The sequence below is a fragment of the Manis pentadactyla genome, chromosome 18 (assembly GCF_030020395.1).
Source record: "Manis pentadactyla isolate mManPen7 chromosome 18, mManPen7.hap1, whole genome shotgun sequence".
Classification (NCBI taxonomy): domain Eukaryota; kingdom Metazoa; phylum Chordata; class Mammalia; order Pholidota; family Manidae; genus Manis; species Manis pentadactyla.
The window spans coordinates 28,777,059-28,792,938 of record NC_080036.1 but is presented as its reverse complement, the minus strand read 5'-3'; the positions used below and the strand labels follow the sequence as shown (position 1 = coordinate 28,792,938).

At 37.9% G+C, this 15,880-nt stretch overlaps 1 protein-coding gene across 5 annotated transcripts in view; it reads left to right on the top strand.

Annotated features, from left to right (window-relative positions):
• CPEB1 (cytoplasmic polyadenylation element binding protein 1) overlaps positions 1–15,880 on the top strand; it is a 101,395-nt gene that overhangs the window by 42,687 nt on the left and 42,828 nt on the right. The gene's annotated exons all lie outside the window — the stretch shown is intronic.

Sequence of the window (15,880 nt, the reverse complement as noted above, 5' to 3'; positions counted from 1 at the left end):
TATCTTTTTATTTTTCTTACTGTGAGTTCTTGGGCTTCTGACATGTATGGATTGGTATCTTTCAGTACTCAGTTTACATTCATTATATCTTCATTTATTTTCTCTGCTTTTGTTTTCTTCCCTCTTCCTGTGCTTCTACTTTCTCATTCTCTCCTCTGGTATTTTCTTTTTTTTTTGTCTTACCCCCTTTGTTTTGGATATTTCGGTCCTATATTTAGCTCACTTCTTTCCTGTTCTCTGCATTTGCTGCTGTTAAACTCCACCTTTGAGTTTTTAATTTCTGATATGTTGGTAAGAGGTTTTGGCCTAGGTTTCATCTGGTTCATTTTTATCCCGAGGAGCCCTGGAGCTGTTGGATTCGTGGACAGCATGTCCTGTTAGCCTCTCGCTTGGGCAGGCTTGAATCTTGACTTCCCTCCCTTTGCCTCCCAGGCCTCACAGCCAAAACCCAACTTTGCTGAATAGCAGATACCTACATAGGTCAATGACTCTAGTGCTCTGGTATTTTGCTTTCTCTTCCAAGTTCCCTCTTTTTTTCAGAATTAGTCTGATGTTTCTCTAATATCTTCCAAGATCTTAGATGCTTTTAAGATGATGTCTTTTTTATTAACTCAGTAGTTTTTATTTATAGGAAGAAGGTTAGTCTAAATAACCTTGTTGGCCAAATGAAACTCAAATGGTTTAAAATTTTGATTTAAACTTTATTTTAATTTTCCTCTAGTACTGGTGCCTACTGTTAATGGTTTTTGTACAGAGTATTGAAATACTACATGTAAGAGCTTAAGGAGTGTCCAGTTGAGTGCTAGTAGGTTTTCTAATTTTATTTTTTGGTATTTTTTTGTCCTTTGTAATATAATTCTGGGAAAAGTACTTTATCTTTCCACCTCACTATTAAGTTTTTCAGCTTTGTTCTACCATTCAGACCATTTATTGAATTTACTTACACGATCAAATTTTATGATGTGGTCTTCAGTGGTTCTTCTGATATCTTCCTGGGCTTATTTATTTTAAAATCTTATTCTTGGCTTTATTATTATCCTTTATTTCCTGAGGTAGGTGTTTTATGTTGGCTGCCTCACTGAAAGTATCTGGTCAGTGCCTGTTGTGATCTGTGCTCTGGATCACCTGGGAGCCCGTGTGCACGTACAGCATGGGCTCCCTGAAGCCTGCCCTCAGGCGGGAGGGACAGTGGCTGATACCCGCTGCTTCTGTGAAGTGATCTTCACAGCCCTTGGTGATCACCACCCAGATGCATTAATTGTTTAGGGGTTACTAAATAGCAGTTTTCTAGTTCTCACATGTTCATTTGTTAGCTGATAAGCTTTTACAAAAGTAAACTCTGCTTTCATCAACTATTTAGCTAACCTGGAGAATAACGCAAAAAAGGCAGCTATAATGTGTATTTTTCTTTATTTGATTTCTTTCATAACATGGAGCTGATTTCTCCAGCATTCTCCAAAGCTGACCAGTAGATTGTTTTCCACTCTCACTGTGAGCTCATGGATTCAGTGTGTTTGGTGTGTCTTCATCCAGTGCAGTTTCCTCTTTGTTCACATTGCCCAGTCTTTGAACAGCTGAGCTGCTTCACAGACCGTAGGATAGGTGTAGGAAAAGAGACAGGCAATGACAGCTGTTGATCAGGGTGATCTAGAAAAACCAGAACCTCAGACATTACTAATGTAAAATATTATAGCTGCCTTGGAAAACAGTTTGGCAGCTACTCAAAGGATTAAATAGTTACTGTATCACCCAGAAATTCAACCTGGGTGTATACCTAAGAGAAATAAAGACATGTCCACACAAAAACTTACACATGAATGTTTATAACAGTATTATTTATGATATCCCAAGCATGCAAACGATTCAGATGTCTATTAACTAATGAGTGGTTAAACAGAATGTGGTATACCCCTACAGTGGAATATTATTTGGCAATAAAAAGGAATGAAAACCTGATTCATGTTAGAACATGGATGAACCTTGAAAACAAATGCTAAGGTGGAAAGAACTAATTTAAAAACCCCATATTACATCATTCTATTTACATGAAATGCCCAGAATAGGTAAATCTATAGATACAGAAAGTAGATTAGTGAGTTGCTTAGGGCTGCGAGAGGTTGGAGGGAAATGGGGGTGACTTGAAGGGTACAGGTTTCTTTTTGGGGTGATGAACATTCTAAAACTGATTGTGGTGATGTTTGAACAACCATGGAAATACTGAAATCGAATTGTATGCTTCTAATGAGTGACTGTGTGACCAAGGGGAAAGAATATTGGCAATGAAACAGAAGGTTAACTTTCTTAAATTACAGAGTGTTCATACTAATTAACAGACTAACAACCCTGTAAAAATGGTCAAAACACATATGAGGAGACAGTTCTTCCAGTTGGTGTACAGTAAACTGCTCTAGATGCTGTGAATACAGGCGTGAACAGATGTGCTTCTGTGGAAGGGCTGTGGACTGTGTGTAGTAACAACAGGTATGGTGGGGAGGATGGACAGAGAATGTCATCTCAGATGTGCTATATAATACCAAAGAAACTGAACAAGAGATGTGACAGATGGCCAGGCCTGGGGTGGAGGTCGGTTAGTGGGTCTGTAAGTGGTTTCTCCACCTACTGTTTGTTGCCTGTTGGAAGGCCTCTCTGATGAAGTGATATTTAAGCTGAAACCCAGTGAGGAGGAGCTGGCCTTGTAGAGAAACTGGTTCAATACCAGCTCAAGAAGGCCCTGGAGTATGCTGATGGGCCTGAATTTAGTATACTTAAGGAGGGTACCAAGGCTCTTAAGAGAGTGGGAAGTATGAAGTGGTAAACAGAGGGAAAATTTGGGAAGCTATTGAGTACTCAGGTGAGAAGTATGTGTTGGCTTTAACTAGTGTGGTAATTATGGAGATGGAATAGTGACAGATTTAGATAGCTTTCAGAAGTAGGTTTGACAGCACATGCTGATTGTGGGGGATGAGGAAGCATAGAATCAAATTTTGTGGCAAATTTAGGTGGATCGATTTTATGAGATGGGAATATTGTGGGGAAATGGAGGACAATTAACAAATGACAAGAATGCTGAATCTTAGCAGATTAAGTAGAGATAATGGTAGACTTGTCATTCAGTCTCAGGATTTGATCACAACTTTAAACAATGGGATTCTATTTTTACCCATCAGAGACATAAAAAATGAAGTTTGGTAAAGATGTAGAGAAATTGTCCTCATATAGTTGGGAATGTACACTGGTATTACTCTTGGGGCAGTTTTGGCCAACATCTAGCAGTTTTAAATGTAGATAATGAGGTACATGCACTTACTAAGTATGTTTGCCTAAGAAAATAAAAATAAATATAGAGGGTTGTTTATTGCTTTACTATTTATAGAAGAAGAAATAGCAAGTACAGTTGACCTCTGAACAACACTGGTTGGGGCACTGACCCTCCATACAGTTGAAAATTTGCATATAACTTTTGACTTCCCACAACTTTATTATTAATAGACTACTGTAGACCAGAAGCTTTACCACAACATGAACACTCCATTAGACATATTTGTATGTTATGTGTATTATATACCATATTCTTCCTATAAAGGAAAAAGAAAATGTTGCAGAACTTCAAAAAATTTTCCAAGATATTTATTGAAGAAAATCTGCAGAAAGGGGACCTGCACAATTCAAACCTGTGTTGTCCAAGGGTCAGCTATACTAGGAACAGCCTGATACCCATCACTAGAGAAATGGTTAAAATGCTATATTATGGTCACAGACTGGACTACCATGCTGCCACGAAAGAATGAAGTTGATCTCGTTGTCCATTACAGAAATATTTCCAAAATAACATTAAGAAAAGATGTGAAATAGTATATTTGACTCTTGGTGTACATTTTTAAGAAGCTATGTATGTACATGCTTTGTGTGCTTAAAAGAATCTTCTAAAGGCATCTCTGGGCTGGGGGAATGTGAAGAAGAAGATAATTTTTATTTCATATTTTCTTGAAGTTCATACCATTTTTACTAACTTTTTCTATTAAGGGATCATTGACATACAATCTGATAAAGGTTTCACATGAAAAACAGTATGGTTATTACATTCACCCATTATATCACCCCCATACACCCCATTGCAGTCACTGTCCATCAGCATAGTAAGATGCTATAGTCACTACTTGTCTTCTTCATGCTATACTGCCTTCCCCTTGACCCCCCTTTATGTTATGTGTGTTAATCATAATCCCCCTTACTCCCTTTCTCCCTCCTTCCCCACCCACCCTCCCCCACCCCTTCCCTTTGGTAATCGCTAGTCCCTTCTTGGAGTCTGATTCTGCTGCTGTTTTGTTCCTTCACTTTTGCTTTATTGTTATACTCCACAAATGAGTGAAATCGTTTGGCACTTGTCTTTCTCCACCTGGCTTATTTCACTGAGCATAATACCCTCTAGCTCCATCCATGTTGTTGCAAATGGTAGGATTTGTTTTCTTCTTATGGCTGAATAATACTCCATTGTGTATATGTACCACATCTTCTTTATCCATTCATCTACTGATGGACACTTAGATTGCTTCCATTTCTTGGCTATTGTAAATAGTGCTGCAATAAACATAGGGGTGCATATGTCTTTTTCAAACTGGGCTGCTGCATTCTTAGGGTAAATTCCTGAGAGTGGAATTCCTGGGTCAAATGGTATTTTTATTTTTAGTTTTTTGAGGATCTTCCATATTGCTTTCCACAATGGTTGAACTTTACATTCCCACCAACAGTTTACGAGGGTTCCCTTTTCTCTGCATCCTTGCCAGCATTTGTTGTTGCCTGTCTTTTGAATGTTGGCCATCCTAACTGGTGTGAGGTGATACCTCATTGTGGTTTTAATTTGCATTTCCCTGATAATTAGTGAGTGGATCATTTTTTCACGTGCCTCTTGGCCACCTGAATTTCTTATTTGAAGAAGTGTCTGTTCAGATCCTCTGCCCATTTTTTAACTGGGTTATTTGCTTTTTGGGTGTTCGGGCATGTGAGTTCTTTATATATTTTGGATGTGAACCCCTTGTTGGATATGTCATTTATGAATATATTCTCCCATACTGTAGGATGCCTTTTTGTTCTACTGATGGTGTCCTTTGCTGTACAGAAGCTTTTTAGTTTGATTTAGTCCCATTTGTTAATTTTTGCTTTTGTTTCCTTTGCCTGAGGAGGCATATTCAGGAAAAAATTGCTCATGTTTATATCCAAGAGATTTTTGCCTATGTTTTTTTCTAAGAGTTTTCTGGTTTCATGACTTACGTTCATGTTTTTGATCCATTTCGAGTTTACTTTTGTGTATGGGGTTAGACAATAATCCAGTTCATTCTCTTACATGTAGCTGTCCAGTTTTGCCAACACCAGCTGCTGAAGAGGCTGTTATTTCCCCCATTGTATACAAGTGGCTCCTTTATCATGTATTAATTCACTGTATGTGTTTGGGTTTATATCAGGGCTCTCTATTCTGTTCCATTGATCTATGGGTCTCTTCTTGTGCCAGTACCAAATTGTTTTGATTACTGTGGCTTTGTAGTAGAGCTTGAAGTTTGGGAACATAATCCCCCCAGCTTTATTCTTCCTTCTCAGGATTGCTTTGACTGTTTGGGGTCTTTTGTGGTTCCATATGAATTTTAGAACTATTTGTTGCAGTTTATTGAAGCATGCTGTTGGTATTTTGATAGGGATTGCATTGAATCCGTAGATTGCTTTAGGTAGGATGGCCATTTTGACAATGTTAATTCATATCCATGAACATGGGATGTATTTCCATTTATTGGTGTCGTCTTTAATTTCTTTCATGAGTGTCATCTAGTTTTTCAGGGTATAGGTCTTTCACTTCCTTGGTTAGGTTTATTCCTAAGTATTTTATTCTTTTTGATGCAATTGTGAATGGAATTGTTTTCTTGATTTCTTTTTCTGCTAGTTCATCTTTAGTATATAGGAATGCAACAGATTTCTGTGTAATTTTGTATCCTGCAACTTTGCTGAATTCAGATATTAGCTCTAGTAGTTTTGTGGTGGATTCTTTAGTGTTATTTAAGTACAATATCATGTCATCTGTAAACAGTGAAAGTTTAACTTCTTCTTTACCAATCTGAATGCCTTTTATTTCTTTGTGTTGTCTGATTGCCATGGCTAGGACCTCCAGAACTATGTTAAATAAAAGTCGGGAGAGTGGGCATCCTTGTCTTGTTCCCAATCTTAAAGGAGAAGCTTTCAGCTTCTCGCTGTTAAGTATGATGTTCCTGTGGGTTTGTAATATATAGCCTTTATTATGTTGACGTACTTGGCCTCTATACCCATTTTGTTGAGAGTTTTTATAATGAATGGTTGTTGAATTTTGTCAAATGCTTTTTCAGCATCTATGGACATGATCATGTGGTTTTTGTCCTTTTTGTTAATGTGGTGTATGATGTTGATGGATTTTTGAATGTAGTATCATCCTTGCACCTGTGGAATAAACCCTACTTGATCATGATGGATGATGTTTTTGATGTATTTTTGAATTGCTTGCTAATATTTTGTTGAGCATTTTTGCACCTGTGTTCATCAGGGATATTGGTTTGTAATTTTCTTTTTTTGTGGTGTCTTTGCCTGGTTTTGGCATTAGAGTGATGCTGGTCTTAAAGAATGAATTTGGAAGTATTCCCTCCTCTTCTACTTTTTGGAAAACTTTAAGGACGATGGGTATTAGGTCTTCACTAAATGTTTGATAAAATTCAGCGGTGAAGCGATCTGGTTCGGTAATTTTGTTCTTAGGTAGTTTTTTGATTACCAGTTCAATTTCATTGCTGGTAATTGGTCTGTTTAGGTTTTTCTGTTTCTTCCTGAGCCAGTCTTGGAAGGTTGTACTTTTCTAGAAAGTTGTCTGTTTCTTCTAGGTTATCCAATTTGTTAGCATATAATTTTTCATAGTATTCTCTAATAATTCTTTGTATTTCCATGGTGTCCATACTGATTTTTCCTTTCTCATTTCTGATTGTGTTTATGTGTGTAGGCTCTCTTATTTTCTTGGTAAGTCTGGCTAAGGGTTTATCTGTTTTGTTTATTTTCTCAAAGAACCAGCTTCTGGTTTCATTGATTCTTTATATTCTTCTAGTCTTCTCAATTTTATTTCTGCTCTGATCTTTATTATGTCCCTCCTTCTACTGACTTTGGGTCTCATTCATTCTTTTTCTAGTTTCATTAATTGTGAGTTTAGACTATCTTCAGGTAAGCCTGTGTTGCTATATACTCTCCTCTTAAAACTGCCTTCACTGTGTCCCACAGATTTTGGGGTGTTGTGCTCTTGTTTTCATTTGTCTCCATATATTGCTAGATTTCTGTTTTTATTTGGTCATTGACCCAATGGTTTTTTTCCATTTTTTTAAGTTAAGGTGTCATTGGTATACACCCTTCTGAAGGTTTCACATTTTTCTTTCCTTTTTTTTGTTTTTATTAAGGTAGACCTGTTGATTACTTAGGAGCATGTTGTTAAGCCTCCATGTATTTGTGGGCTTTTTTGGGGTTTTGCACAGTTTATTTCCAGCTTCATAGCTTTGTGGTCTTAGAAGCTGGTTGACACAATTTCAATCCTTCTGAATTTACTGAAGCTCTTTTTGAGTCCTAGTCTGTGATTTTTACTGGAAAATATTCCATGTGCACTTTAGAAGAATGTGTATTCTGCTGCTTTTGGGTGTAGAGTTCTGTAGATGTCTGTTAGGTCCATCTGTTCTAATGTGTTGTTCAGTGCCTCTGTGTCCTTACTTATTTTCTGTCTGGTTGATGTGTCCTTTGGAGTGAGTGGTGTGTTGAAGTCTCCTAAAATGAATGCATTGCATTCTGTTTCCACCTTTAATTCTGTTAGTATTTGTTTCACATAATCAGGTGTTCCTATGTTGGGTGTATAGATATGTGTAATGGTTATATCCTCTTGTTGGACTGACCTCTCTATCATTATGTAATGTCCTTCTTTGTCTCTTGTTACTTTCTTTGTTTTGAAGTCTGTTTTGTCTTATACAAGTACTGCAACTCTTGCTTTTTTATCCCTATTGTTTGTATGGAATATCTTTTTCCATCCCTTCACTTTTAGTCTGTGTATGTTTCGGTTTGCAGTGAGTCTCTTGTAAGCCCCATATAGATGGGTCTTGTATTTTATCCATTCAGTAACTCTGTGTCTTTTGATTGGTACCTTAAGTCCATTTACATTTAGGGTGATTATCGGTAGATATGTACTTACTGCCATTGCAGGCTTTAGATTCGTGGTTACCAAAGGTTCAGGGGCAGCTTCTTTATTATCTAACAGTCTAACTTAACTAGTTTATTATGCTATTTTAAACACAATCTAAAGATTCTTCCTTTTTCTCTCTTTTTCTTCCTCCTCCACTCTTTATATATTAGGTGTCATATTCTGTGCTCTTTGGGTATCCCTTGACTGACTTTAGGAGTACTTGATTTAATTTTGCATTTGCTTAGTAATTAATTAGTCTATTTCCTTTACTCTGGTTTCGTTTTCTCTCATGACAGCTCTTTAGCCTTAGGAGCACTTCCATCTACAGCAGTCCCTCCAAAATACACTCTAGAGACAGTTTGTAGGAGGTAAATGCCCTCAACTTTTGTTCATCTGGAAATTGTTTAATCCCTGCTGGGTAGAGTATTTTTGGTTTGAGGCCTTTCTGTTTCATTGCATTAAATGTATCGTGCCACTCCCTTCTGGCCTGTAAGGTTTCTGCTGAGAAGTCTGATGATAGCCTGATGGGTTTTCCTTTGTAGGCGACCTTTTTTCTCTCTCTCACTGCCTTTAATACTCTGTCCTTGTCCTTGAACTTCTCCATTTTAATTGTTATATGTCTTGATGTTGGCTTCCTTGGGTCCCTTGTGTTGACAGATCTGTGCACTTCCAAGGCCTGAGAGACTATTTCCTTCCCCAGCTTGGGGAAGTTTTCAGCAATTATTTCCTGAAAGAGACTTTGTATACCTTTTTCTCTCTTCTTCTTCTGGTACCCCTATTATGCAACTATTATTCCGTTTGGATTGGTCACATAGTTCTCTTAATATTCTTTCATTCCTAAAGGTCCTATGTTCTCTCTGTGCCTCAGCTTCTTTGTATTCCATATCTCATTCTTATAATAGGATCCTAGAAGTATTGGGCAATGAGTGACATTCGTACTGTATATAAACATAAAGAGGCTGTTAATACACACAACCAAATGGCATCCCAGAAGTTTTATGAAGTTCTCTACTTAAAAGGAAGAAAGGTCATTTATATTTAAGTATGCTGTGGTTTTAAATATATTTTGAGTTCCTTTGTCAGTCACACCCAGGTTTTAAACTCTTAAAATGGCTTTCTGAATTCTCTCCAGCTGATGTTTGCTGTAGGCACTCTGGAAGTCCAGTGCGGGTTGATCCATCCTCCAACTAAAGTTGTTCAGGTGACTGTTAGTCTCCTACATAACTCCAGATATTTTCTTGTATTTACAATCATGCTTTCTGAAGTTCATCCTGTTCTCCTAACCACTTAAGCATTCTCCTTTATCATGTGCCGAGATGTGAATTTTAATGGCTAAGTTCCTACCCCACTATGAGAGAAACTTGTTTACACTTTTTTTACCATTAGTAACTTTGTGACAGACATCATAGGTAGATATTTCTCTATATTTATGAGTATTTGCTTAGAGATTCTCAGAAATAAAAATACTGTGTTGAACGGTTTTAATATCTTAAAACTCTTGGTGATTTGTGGCAATGTTGTCCTTTTATGGTCCTTCCAACAGTTTGAAAGTGCTTGTCTCAGCATGGATGTAGAGAAGAAAATTATCGAAATGACTCATCACCATTGAATATTATACCTTTAATTTTTTCTGTTTGGTAAGCACAGTTCTTAATTCCCATTCCTTTTAAAGTGGAACAAACTCTGTTAGCCTTTCTTTCCTCTGTTGAATTCCCTGCCAACCTTTTTTTTTTTCTATTGGGTAAAAACTCCACCAGGTCCTCCAAAAAAACCAAACTACCTTGAAGCCATTATGAGTCCTTCCTTTGTTGTGAAGTTTAAAGAACATGTATAACTTTTTAATTTATTGTATCTAGTTTGTGATGAATAAAATCTTGTGAGAAAAAGCTTTAAAATGGGCTTAGCCTGGCAAACATTCCTTTAACTTTAACTCTTTGAAATGTTAATGATGGCTAGGAATAGTAATCATTTGTATTCACACTGTGTAAAAAGGTGTGTATGCAGATGTGAACCCAAATTTAGAATAGCTGTGAAACCAACTTGAACCTATGTCCTTGGATTCTTTCTCTGTGAACACAAAAGTACAAACTCACTTGTAAATTGGCCTATGCATTCTTACGCCGATCAATGGAGTTTTGGTTTTTACCAGCAATCTGGTTATCCTAGGCAAGGTCTAACTTAAGCAACTTTTTGTTCTGACCAAAAAACCCAGAGAGGAAAGACTAAATTTATTTAATGTGCCTTTTTTTTTTCAAAAAGAAAAATATTTAAAACAGAGGCCTCTGCAAATAGTGCCATAGCTTAGGGTGCTTCAGATCTTGCCAAGTTCTTAGAAAAATGTAGTCAATTTGTTCTTAGAATATTTTTTTAATCTTGTAGAGAACAGTGATCCCAGGTTATTAATGTAGAGGAAAGGCCACAGGATAAGAACTCATTCTCAAAGAAGAGAGGGCAAAGGATAGCAGCTGAAAATTGGTGACTACTGTCTGTTGGTGTTCTATTTGGGAAAAAAATGCTTCAACTATCTAATAATGAAAGGTATTATAAAATGGATTAATGAGATATTGAAAAGCATACTTATTAAGGAAAACCTTACCCAGCATTCCCCTAGTAAGCCAGGAACTTCTTACAGACTTCCCTGTTACCAATCTCTTCCCTTCCTAGCACTTCACGTACATTCTAGTTGATCACTGGTATGATTATTTGGATTATGTGCATCTAGATTTGTAAAATCTTTTAGGCAAGAGCTTTAGCTGTTTTTCCTCTTTTATCATATTCCTATTGCTTAGCTAGTGCATAACACATAAGAATCTGATTTATTCAGTATTTTTTAACCTAGCATATTGGCAGAATTTAAAGTTGGAAGGTACCAATGTTAGTAAAGGTGCTCATAAATTCAAAGCAAATGGTATTAAGGGAATATGTCTGAAACTGTTCAAATTCAGAGGAGAGGATTGAGGGTGAGGAGTATTGCAGGACTGTGAACGTTGTTTCCTTTTTACTCTATATTTATGTTATATGTTGAGATTTTACCTTTAATAGTATGTCTGCACTGAGTGCTGTGGCTGAGTCACCTTTGTCACATTGATGTACCTCTACTGAGGCTTGGTGTCAGTACTGTAAAATGGGTGTAATGCCTTCTCCATATGGTTGGTTTTTTAAAAATAATATTTAATTCAGATTGTTTTTACATGATTTATATAATTATTGAGTATTTTATGATCTTTTTTCATACTAAGTCTTCAAAATGCCATGTGTATATATTTAAAATTCTTTTTGAGATATAACTGATGTATAACATTGTATTAGTTTTAGGTGTACAACATGATATATGTATTTATTGCAAAATGATAAATAACTTATTTTAATGATATGCATTATATTTTACACTGACAGCCCATCTCAGTTTGAACTATAAATTTTCATTAGAAATAGTTACTTAGGTTTCATAAAATTTTAAAGTTGAGCATGTAGCTTCACATACTCAACTTGTTTTGAACCATACTTGAAAGTTTTCCAGTAACAAATTTGAGTTACTGTTTTTTTATTTAATTAAAATGTAAAGTTCCTTTCCCCAGTCTTAACGGCTCCTTTTTCAGTGAGTCACTGACCTCCTGTGGCTCATGGGGTCTGACTTGGGCAGGAGAGTGGAGAGGGGGGTGTGACACGCTGGGAGGCCAGCAACCCGCACTGGCCCTCTCCTGCTCACTTCAGAGCCTAAGGCCTCACAGCCAGTCCAGGTTCACTTCTGTCCTTGGCTCTCCAAGAGAAGCTCCTGGCTGCTGTAGTTACTGTGGGGATGACGTCCACTGTGCCGTGCAGTGGCCCCTTACGAGACTCTCTGTCTCAGTTGGGATTTGATGGGGAAGCAGAACCAGGACGATGGTTAAGGACTGGGACTTACTGCAGGACTTAGACACGGCACAGTGTGTTGGGGGACAAGTGGAAGAGCAGGGAAGAGTCACTGACCAGCCTCCTGAAGTACCGATGTGGTGGACAGCCAGGGCTACCAGGGAATCTGGAGAGCCAGGTGCATGCAGCTGCTGGAGCCAGGCCGAGGGGGGGCACCGGCAGGGATCTGCCGCAGGCCGTTGCCGCCGCGCCTGGTGGTGGGCCTGGACTTGCTCTTGTCTTCAGGCCTGTTTTAGGGCAGAAGAGGTGAATGTGGAGTGGAGAGCTAGCTTGAGCCTGCCAGCATCTCTGTGTCTCTCTCTTCACTGTGTCCAAGTCCGCTGACTTGATGCTCTTTTACTTTCTCAGCCCACCTTCAGGAGAGGCCATCTGTAGACAGGGGAGCAGGACACTGGGACTGAGAAAAGAGCGCAGATAGAAGAGCTTGGGTGGAAAGTGGGAGGGGAGCCAACCTTGAGGCCCCATCTCTGAAAAAAATCCATCCTGTGAGATGGTTCTAGGGCCTTCCACAGACTCTGCTTTTTTTTCCGCATTTAGTAAAGTAGGGAATGTAATGTCTGATTTCTGAAAGCCTAGGTCTGCATGGTACCATCCCCATCTGCTGGCATGTCCGGGCTTTGCCACTAAAACTCAAGGCTTGATCGCATCTTGATTACAGTGTGTGTGTTCCAGTTTCTGAATGTAGGTGTTTTACATTTTTTTGACTAAAGTAGAAATTAATACAACTATGAGGGAGGGAGAACCCTGTAAAGGTCAAGCATTGAGGCTTCTGGAATCATTGCTTGGGAGGGTGTTTCTGCTGTGAGGTGAGGGGCTTGGACTAAGTAGACTCCAAGTCCCTTCTGTTTTTAACATTCTGTGATTTATTGAATTCAATAAACCCTAATTTTACATCACCATTGAACTCCCAATATCAAATTTAAAATGTTTTAATATGGATTTTTCTTTGTTAAAATTATTTTTATTTTCAAATTTATTTAGTGGATGTTAAATCTTAGTTACCTTACCCCCATATAATTTGTATTTTTTATTAAAATATATTCATTGTGAAGAAAATACATACTAGAAAAGGAAAACATCATATGTAATCCCACTACCCAGAGATAATTCCTGCTAATTTTAGTATCTCTTTCCTAGCATGTGTATGTCTAAGTGAAAACATCCTGAAACCTGTATTTGCCTCTGTCTGTGTCATTAATTTTCTTTTTTTCTTTTTTTGAGATTAGTCCCCTAGTTTCTTTTTTTATTAAGGTATCATTGATACACAATCTCATGAAGGTTTCACATGAGCAACATTGTGGTTACTGCATTCAAACATAATATCAAGTCCCCACACACACCCCTTTGCAGACACGCTATAGAGTCTCTACTTGTCTTCTCTGTGTTGTACAGCCCTCCCCGTGCCCCTCCCCCACATTATGTCTGCTAATCGTAATGCCCCCTTTTCCCCTTTGTCCCTCTTTTCCCACCCATTCTCCCCAGTCCCTTTCCCTTTGGTAACTGTTAGTTCATTCTTGGGTTCTGTGAGTCCGCTGCTGTTTTGTTCCTTCAGTTTTTCTTTGTTCTTATACTCCACAGATGAGTGAAATCATTTGATACTTGTCTTTCTCCACCTGGCTTATTTCACTGAGCATAATACCCTCTAGCTCCATCCATGTTGTTGCAAATGGTAGGATCTGTTTTCTTCTCATGGCTGAATAATATTCCATTGTGTATATGTACCACATATTCTTTATCCATTCATCTACTGATGGACACCTAGGTTGCTTCCATTTCTTGGCTATTGTAAATAGTGCTGCGATAAACATAGGGGTGCATATGTCTTTTTCAAATTGGGCTGCTGCATTCTTAGGGTAAATTCCTAGGAGTGCAATTCCTGGGTCAAATGGTATTTCTATTTTTAGTTTTTTGAGGAACCTCCACACTGCTTTCCACAATGGTTGAACTAATTTACATTCCCACCAGCAGTGTAGGAGGGTTCCCCTTTCTCCACATCCTTGCCAACATTTGTTGTTTGTCTTTTGGATGGTGGTCATCCTTCCTGGTGTGAGGTGGTATCTCTTTGTGGTTTTAATTTGCATTTCTCTGATGATTAGCGATGTGGAGCATCTTTTCATGTGTCTGTTCAGATCCTCTGCCTATTTTTTAATTGGATTATTTGCTTTTTGTTTGTTGAGATGCATGAGCTCTTTATATATTTTGGATGTCAACCCTTTATTGGATATGTCATTTATGAATATATTCTCCCATACAGTAGGATGTCTTTTTGTTCTACTGATGGTGTCCTTTGCTGTACAGAAGCTTTTCAGCTCGATATAGTCCCACTTACTCGTTTTTGCTTTTGTTTCCCTTGCCCAGGGAGATATGTTCATGAAGAAGCTGCTCATGTTTATGTCCAAGAGATTTTTGCCTATGTTTTTTTCTAAGAGTTTTATGGTTTCATGACTTACATTCAGGTCTTTTATCCACTTGGAATTTACTTTTGTGTATGGGGTTAAACAGTGATCCAGTTTCACTCTTACATGTAGCTGTCCAGTTTTGCCAACACCAGCTGTTGAAGAGGCTGTCATTTCTCCATTGTATGTCCATGGCTCCTTTATCATATATTAATTGTATACATTTGGGTTAATATCTGGACTCTCTATTCTGTTCCACTGGTCTGTGGGTCTGTCTGTTCTTGTGCCAGTACCAAATTGTCTTGATTGCCATTGCTTTGTAGTAGAGCTTGAAGTTGGGAAGCGAGATCCCCCCTGCTTTATTCTTCCTTCTCATGATTGCTTTGGCTATTTGGGGTCTTTTGTGGTTCCATGTGAATTTTAGAACTATTTGTTTAGTTCGTTGAAGAATGCTGTTGGTATTTTGATAGGAATTGCATTGAATCTGTAGATTGCTTTAGGCAGGATGGCCATTTTGAGAATATCAATTCTTCCTAGCCAAGAGCATGGGATGAGTTTCCATTTGTTAGTGTTCTCTTTAATTTCTCTTAGGAGTGTCTTGTAGTTTTTAGGGTATAGGTCTTTCATCTCCTTGGTTAGGTTTATTCCTAGGTATTTTATTTTTTTTGATGCAATTGTAAATGGAATTGTTTTCCTGATTTCTCTTTCTGCTGGCTCATCGTTAGTGTATAGGAAAGCAACAGATTTCTGTGTATTAACTTTGTATCCTGTAACTTTGCTGAATTCAGATATTCTAGTAGTTTTGGAGTGAAGTCTTTAGGGTTTTTTATGTACAATATCATGTCATCTGCAAATAGTGACAGTTTGACTTCTTCTTTACCAATCTGGATGCCTTGTATTTCTTTGTTTTGTCTGATTGCCATGGCTAGGACCTCCAGTACTATGTTGAATAGCAGTGGGGATAGTAGGCATCCTTGTCTTGTTCCTGATATTACATGAAAAGCTTTCAGCTTCTCACTGTTAAGTATGTTGTTGGCTATAGGTTTGTCATATATGGATGGCCTTTATTATGTTGAGGTACTTGCCCTCTATACCCATTTTGTTGAGAGTTTTTATCATGAATGGATGTTGAGTTTTGTCAAATGCTTTTTCAGTGTCTATGGAGATGATCATGTGGTGTTTGTCCTTTTTGTTGATGTTGTGGATGATGTTGGTGGATTTTTGTATGTTGTACCATCCTTGCATCCCTGAGATGAATCCCACTGATCATGGTGTATGATCCTCTTATGTATTTTTTAATTCGGTTTGCTAATGTTTTGTTGAGTATTTTTGCATCTATGTTCATCAGGGATATTGG